This window comes from Azolla caroliniana, unplaced genomic scaffold (assembly GCF_043228905.1).
Source record: "Azolla caroliniana isolate FFs.n. ecotype wild unplaced genomic scaffold, voAzoCaro1.0.p SCAF_15, whole genome shotgun sequence".
In the NCBI taxonomy this organism is placed as follows: domain Eukaryota; kingdom Viridiplantae; phylum Streptophyta; class Polypodiopsida; order Salviniales; family Salviniaceae; genus Azolla; species Azolla caroliniana.
The window spans coordinates 1380949-1388686 of NW_028230450.1; the positions used below are offsets into that span (position 1 = coordinate 1380949).

The 7738-nt window shown below is 40.7% G+C and overlaps 1 pseudogene; it reads right to left on the minus strand.

The window, feature by feature from the left end:
* Positions 1–837: 837 nt before the first annotated feature.
* Positions 838–2648, minus strand: LOC147854278 (aldehyde dehydrogenase family 3 member H1 pseudogene; annotated as a pseudogene).
* Between the last annotated feature and the right edge of the window lie 5090 nt (positions 2649–7738).

The following is a 7738-nucleotide window of genomic DNA, read 5'->3' on the forward strand; positions in this document are numbered from 1 at the left end:
GTCATGTTGGTGTCCAAAAGTTGCATGCTATTATTGTGCAAATGAAATCCATATTCATCAATGAAGTTGGGACCATGTGTATGGACAATTGAACTATAGTGCTAAGAGGTAAGCACACTGATTCTATTGTGGAGGTTGTGGAACAATCGCGCATTACTTTTGTGCATTGTAGTATGTTGACATTCATCAAGGAAACCAACACGTGTGCCAACAATGCATGCTCAATGGAATAAGATCTTCATGAAATGATACTAAATTAATACAACTCACAAGTCGAACTATGTCAAGAAACGTTCTCAAGACGAAATACATTAGGAGAATCGATCCGGCCACGAACAAATCATGGGCACAAACAAAAATCAAAAGGAACAATAATGCTAGTTATATCGATTGATTTTGTGCAATATTATTAGGAAGCGTAAACCCTAAACCATAAAGGTCGAGGGGATACGGTCTTCAATGAAATGACGCTTGATACCACAACTCCTAGGTGGCACTAAGGCATACATTAAGAGAATGGATTCGATGAGGAACAAATCATGGGCACAAACACAAACCAATGGAACAATAATACTAGTTATATATGGTTTTATGCAATATTATTTAGGAAGCATAGACACATCACATTTCAACATGATAAAAATATAATGTACCATGGTTCCTTGGTGAGACAAATAAATCAATGCAATATATTTACTCAAATTTTAGATTGCAAGCTGCATTAGAATGTGTGATACGACTCCACACAGGTGTTCATGGTTTGACTCCACTACTACCCAACCCGAACCGAACCGAAACGTCCCCACCGACCAAGTATATTTACCAATGAGGAAACACTTCACCCCTTAATTATGCCAAGGTAGATGAGGATGAACTTGAGGTTCTTGTGGCGGTAGAGCGCGGAGAGGAGGGCCTTGCTCCGGGCGGTGTAGGGCGGGTACCGGAACGGGGCCAAATCGCCTCGGATGCGGACAATAGGCTTCATGTGCGAGAAGGTGTGGAAGCCATACTCCCCATGGTACGAGCCCATCCCGCTCTGCCCGACCCCTCCGAACGGGATGCAATCTAGTGTGAACTGGATCGCAACATCATTGATCACGAGCGAGCCTGAGGATGTCCGGGCGGCCACGGCATCCGCCACGGCATTGTCCCGGCTGAACACGTAGATGGCCAATGGCTTCGGTTTCGAGTTCACCAAGTCCACGCCTTGCGTCAAGATGTTGTCCACCTCCACTATGGGCAGGATGGGCCCGAAGATCTCCTCCGTCATCACGAGCGATTCGGGCGCGGGATTCAGTAGGATTGTGGGACGCATCTGGAGCCGGCTCCTCCGGCTCCGGCTCCGGCCGGTGGTGGTGATTCTGGGATGGGAAGAAGAAGATTCCACTACGACTGCCTCTCGATCCCACCATTCCACCTCGATCGCGCCGCCTTTCACCGCTTCTTCGACCATGCTCTCGAGGCGGAGGAGATGCGAAGCGCTGACGATCCGCGCCGATCCCGTGCTGGCGGGCAATGCCGATCTCCGCAGGCCTTGGGTTCCCTGATCGTTCTGGCCTTTGATGCCTTGCTCGATGTCGTGATTCCCTGATTGTTCTGGCCTTTGATTCCTTGCTTGATTGGATGACCATGGAGATGGCGATGGCGATGGTGATGGCGAAGGATCGATCTGCGCCGCCGCCGGAAGAGGAGCCATCTCTGCGCATTCTGCGTCCTCCTCCTCCTCCTCCTGCTGCTCTTCACCTGGATCCGAATCCCCGCCTCTGAAGCCGAACTCCGCCAGGGCCAGTTTCAGAGCTTCCACAAATCCGGCGCACACCGATTTCTCCACCACCACGTAATCGGGGGCGATGCAGGTTTGGCCGGCGCAGAAGCTCCACTTAGGGTTCGCGATGCGGCGGGCGGCGAGGCGGAGGTCGGAGGAGGCATGGACGAGGACGGGGCACTTGCCGCCGAGCTCGAGGGTGAGGGGGGTGAGGTAGACAGAGGCGGCGGCCATGATGGAGCGGGCGATGGCGGGGCTGCCGGTGTAGAAGATCTTGTCCCAGCGCAGGGACAGGAGGGAGGAGCAGAGGGGTGGGCCGCCGAGGAGGATCTTGAGGGCGGAGGGGTCGAGGTAGGCGGGGAGGAGGCGGGAGAGGAGGGAGGAGGAGGAAGGGGAGAGCTCCGAGGGTTTGAGTAGAGCTGCGTTGCCTGCGGCTATGGCGGCGATGAGGGGCTCCAGGGAGAGGAGGAAAGGGTAGTTCCAGGTGGAGAAGATGAGGGCCACGCCGAGGGGCTCGGGGCACAGGGTAGCGGAGGAGGCGGAGACAGAGAGGAACCATGGCAAGGAGGAAGGAGAAGAGGTGTTGTTGGAGAGGCGGCGGAGATGGCGGAGCATGAAGGAGCAGGCGTTGAGGAGCGGGTGGAGCTCCGTGAAGTCGGATTCGAAGGCGGATTTGGAGAGATCGGCGGCGAGGCAGGCGTGGATCTCCGACTCGTGCTCGCGCAGGAGGCGGGAGAGGGACATGAGCTGGCGCCGCCGCCACGACAGGGGGCGGGTCCGCCCGCTCAGGAAGGCGGCGCGGAGCTCCTGGTTCGCCGCCTCCGCTTCCTGGCTTGGGTCCATGACCCTGCCGAACCGAACCGAAAACCGAACCGAACCGAACTGAAAGGAGCGCTTGTGATTGCAAGTAACTGAAATATCCCTACGCCTCCTCTGCTCCTCTCCTAAAATATACCCCCAGAGATCTCTACCAACCTCTCTTACCACATTTATGATGAGACCCATGCATCCCTATCCATACATACGTACGTAGTATACATACTATACCTACATGCTATACTATACTACACAATGTACATACATATATGTACATACATCCATACATTATTATTACATACATACATGTTATACATACTATACCTACATGCTATACTATACTACACAATGTACATACATATATTATATATACATACATACATCCATACATTATTATTACATACATACATGTTATACATACTAGACATACATGCTATACTATACTACACAATGTACATACATATATTATATATACATACATCCATACATTATTATTACATACATACATGTTATACATACTAGACATACATGCTATACTATACTACACAATGTACATACATATATTATATATACATACATCCATACATTATTATTACATACATACATGTTATACATACTAGACATACATTTACATACATACATACATTAGACATATATACGTTACGTCATAGTATGAACCATACGTGCATGGTATGCTAAACATATATACGTTACGTCATAGTATGAACCATACGCACATGGTCTGGACTCTGGTATAGTATAAATCATTCGAGTATGGTAAACACCCTCGAAGAATGGTAAATACCATACTTTTAGATTAACTATTTATTATGAGGTAAATAAACCTAAAAAATAGGAAAAAAAAAACAATAAAAAAAGGGAAAAAAACCCCAAAAAAACACATGAATGTTTGAATAACATTCGCATTCGTTTTCCAACGTATGAAAACGAATGCTATGCTAGACAAACACGAATTTTACGTACTATTTGTTATGTACGGACATACATACATACATACATACATACATATATATGTATGTATGTATGTATGTATGTATATATGTATATATGTATATGCATACCTCCATCCACACACACTTTTTAGTTTTTCGACTATCCACCCCCTATCATGGCACCACCAACATCTGCCATGATTCTGATCCTTACGTTTCAGTCCCAACACGATTTGTAACTTTCACTCATGCGATCACCGTGCTCCCTTTTTCTTGCCGAAAACAAACAAACTATGTATAGCCAACAAGAATGTCCCTTGTGATGGGATGGGATGGGATGGGAATGCAATGTGGGAGCCACTTAGATCCTACCATCATGAGATATTGGTTGCTCTCTCAATCATTGAACATTGATGGCCTTTGTCCATCGCCAGCATGATAAATGGATATATTGGTCACTTTTCAAGTATGCTCATACTGCTATGTTTAAGGCTCAAATTGTAATAAGTTAAGAATGAAACATCTTTTTCCAAAAGGAAGATGAGATCTTACCAACACCATACAAACATGCCCATCCATACAAATGTTCTAATTTTACCAACTTCAATCATTCCCCTTGAATGGCCACATAATGTAAATAATGATGAAAATCATATAGCTTCATACTTAAAAGTGTCAACAACTTAACAACTACCAAAAATTTATTAGAGTCCACATACATAATGTCTTTGATAAGGTGACGTCCAACGCACTCTCATAGCAAGGACCATATTATTGCTCTATCAATAGGAAACTAGGGAAGGAGCCACCACAAAGGCCAATTTATAATCTTTTGCCATTGACACTTGACGTTCTTTGGAGATTTATTGATGAGAATTTGATGATGGTAATTTATGTGACAATTGTGATCCCCTACTACTAATGCACCTATCTTCATTATTAAGATGAAAGATGGTGTTCTTCATTTGGTTGTGGATTATTAAGAATTGAATAAGGTCACTCTTCAAATGATTAGATATGCTTTGTCGTAGTTCTCAAATTTTTGGATAAACGCCTAGAGTCAAATATGTGAAAGAGCTAGATTTTAAAGGTGCTGACATCCTTCTTTGGATATATTTTGGTGAATGACTGGAAGATTGCTTTTTGCACGTGATATGGACACTTTGAATATACACTTATATATGTTAGTTATGGGATAGTCTATAATATATAAATTAATAAAGCTAGGGGTTAATTACACACAACAAAAGTAACGGATGGGTATCGTTGGATATTGATACAAGTAATCACCCTACAAACACATCAAGGCTCAATATTAGAATATGTAAAGTTATAAGCCTCGTTCCAAAGGCCCAAAGGAATTAAAGAGGTAGATAGGTACATGAAAAGGTGATGGGAAGCGTGGTCCTTCCCCAATCACACTCAACAATTAAATCACCATTTTTGTAAATTGATCGGGGGAGCTTTTGGGATGCTTGTAATGGATTTTGTTGAAAGATCATTAAGACAATCAAATTATATCAAGTGAGCTGCGAATCATATTCCTCTCCTTGTTATACCTACTAACTAATAGAGTATACATTTAGTACTTACACACACAACACACATTGTGTGCTCTAACTGATTTTAAGGGCCAAGACAAGAACAATATTGGGATACACCAACTTACATTAATGCAAATATTTCACTAGTGATATCATGAGCCCAAAGCTCAAAAAAGTTTATTTTGTTCTTTTGTATATGTTTATGACATAAATAAGCCGCTCTAAAAAGCTTATGCCCTTTTGAAGGTATGATCAAGTAGCAATGGGCATGGTTTCGGCTCAAACCGAACCGAACCGTTAAGCCATGGTTTAACGGTTTATTGGTTCCAAAATAATTTAATGGTTTGGTTTAAATTTTCAATAAACAGTTTGGTTTGGTTCTAACACTCTGGTTTGTAGGTTTTTGGTTAACTTTTTCTTTACCTTAATAGTTTATTAATTTAATGGTTTTTTATTGATTTAACTTAAATGTTTATTTAATTAATGGACGAATGATTCTCAAACAAGAATGGACGAATGGTATGCATGGTTCATACTATGGTCTATTCCATCTCGTATTGCAATGTTTCTTGATCCCAAGTAATACTTTCCTTTATGTCTTACAATTATCTTCATGCTTTCTAATATTTTATTTGAGTTTAATAATATTTTTCATTCCTTTATAGATTGCATGTTCCAAATGACCATTATATAGAAAGAGAGTTGGATATTAAGTTGGTTGAAGGCATGATTGAGTTCCATTACCACTCATTCTCGACTGGTGTTGTGCCACCTTTAACCACAATACAACCAATTGATAATAACTCTAAAATTTGGAGGTTAATGGGTGTACATAATAAAAGTCTTGTTTCCGATTCACGATAAGAAATTGAGCAGTTCATAAGACTTCATTTAGTTAGCACAGACAAGGATCCTTTACAATGGTGGTATGATAATAAATCTGCAATGCCACAACTATATAGGATGGCATGTGATTACCTTCCTTTACCAGCATCATCAGTACCTGTTGAAGAGGCAAATTCAGCAACAAAAATGACCTTTGATGACAAGATCAAACTACATTCATGCACATTCAAGGTCGAAATGTGTATTCGATCATGGATAGAAGTTTTGCAAGAATTTGATGTTCGGATAACATATAACTTTCACATGGCTTATGAAGAACTAAAATTTAATCTAGATAATCTTGTTGGTGAAGACGAGGTAATAGATTACATGTTACGTGATAATCATTGGAGATAAGGTGTGCATACTTTTTATTTAATTCTTTAATTTTATTTTTTATTACTAGTTTCTTACTTATTTTATGTTTTCTATACATTCATGGTACAAGAATCATAATAGTTTTTCACAAGTCCATGAAATGCAAGTTGCAATTGGAGATCCTCGAAGACATTATAACTTTTTAGTGCATGCTTTTTACGATTTTGTTTTTATTTTATTCTTTAATTTTTTATTACGAATTACTTCTTTTTACATATTTTATACTTCCAGGAATTCGTAATTCAAGCTGAAAGTAAACATTGGAAACTAAAAGAGGAGCGTTAGTTTATGTAGAGGTTTTTCACATTTTTCTTATATTGTTCACTTTGTTGTGGATAGTAGATACAAACTTAATGTAGACTTGAACCCTATAAGGTCGATTGTTGGTCATAAGCTCTAGGATTTCATTCCAAAAAACTTTTACTTTTTTATGTTTTATCTTAACATTCTCCACAAAACTTAAATTTCAGAAAATCTGGTGTAAATTTTTGTTAATTATTATTTTCTTCTTCAAAAAACATTGAAAATGTGTACATTTCTGTTTTTCTTTCAACAATTCTTTTGTAGGAATAGTCTCCCATGCAGAAAAGCCAAACACACAAAAAAGCCTAGAAATTGAAACCTTTATTTATATTTCCTATAGGGATGGTGAAAGAATTGAAATAACCAACCATAGAACTATACAATCAGTTAGAGCTTGTTTGGTAATTAATTGGCAGAAACATTTCTATCATTTTTCCTCTACAAGAAAGGTTTAGGGTTAGCTTTAATCGTTCTTGTAGCAAATTCGCTACAGATCGAACACGTTGATTCTTCAAATGATCTATGTCGTCGAGACTACCTATTCCATAGCTTATCTCTATTAGACGATCTGCAGCTGCCAATATGTCTTGTGGTAATGAAAATTGTTCTGTTTCAGGTACATCAAGAGCTAATTTAACGTTCAAATTTCGTCGACCGATCCGTCCTAATTCACATACATGCTGAAAAAAATATTGATAAGTTTCAAGCAACATATTATAGATAAGGAAATCCTTGAATGGAGAGCGGTTCCGTTTCCATCTACTTCTATGAACCAGAAGCCTGAAACGAGTGAATCGCTCCTCCATTGATTTCACTCGACTGGGAAGACCCTCTCCTTAAAAACTCCCATTCCTTTCAATCTCGTTCTCCTAAAATATCTACCTTTTTATCTTCTATCCTCTCTTGCTTTTTTGTTCATTGCTACATCTATTCCTCCCCTTCTTGCTTGACACAACCCTACGTTTCTTATAACTTCCTATGTTTCGACATATCCATATCGACCTAAGATAAGATAGTCTGTTACCCGATCGTTCAGAAGGTGGGTAAACCTCTCTCTTCTTCCAGAATTTTGTCACCTTTGCGTCGCATCAATA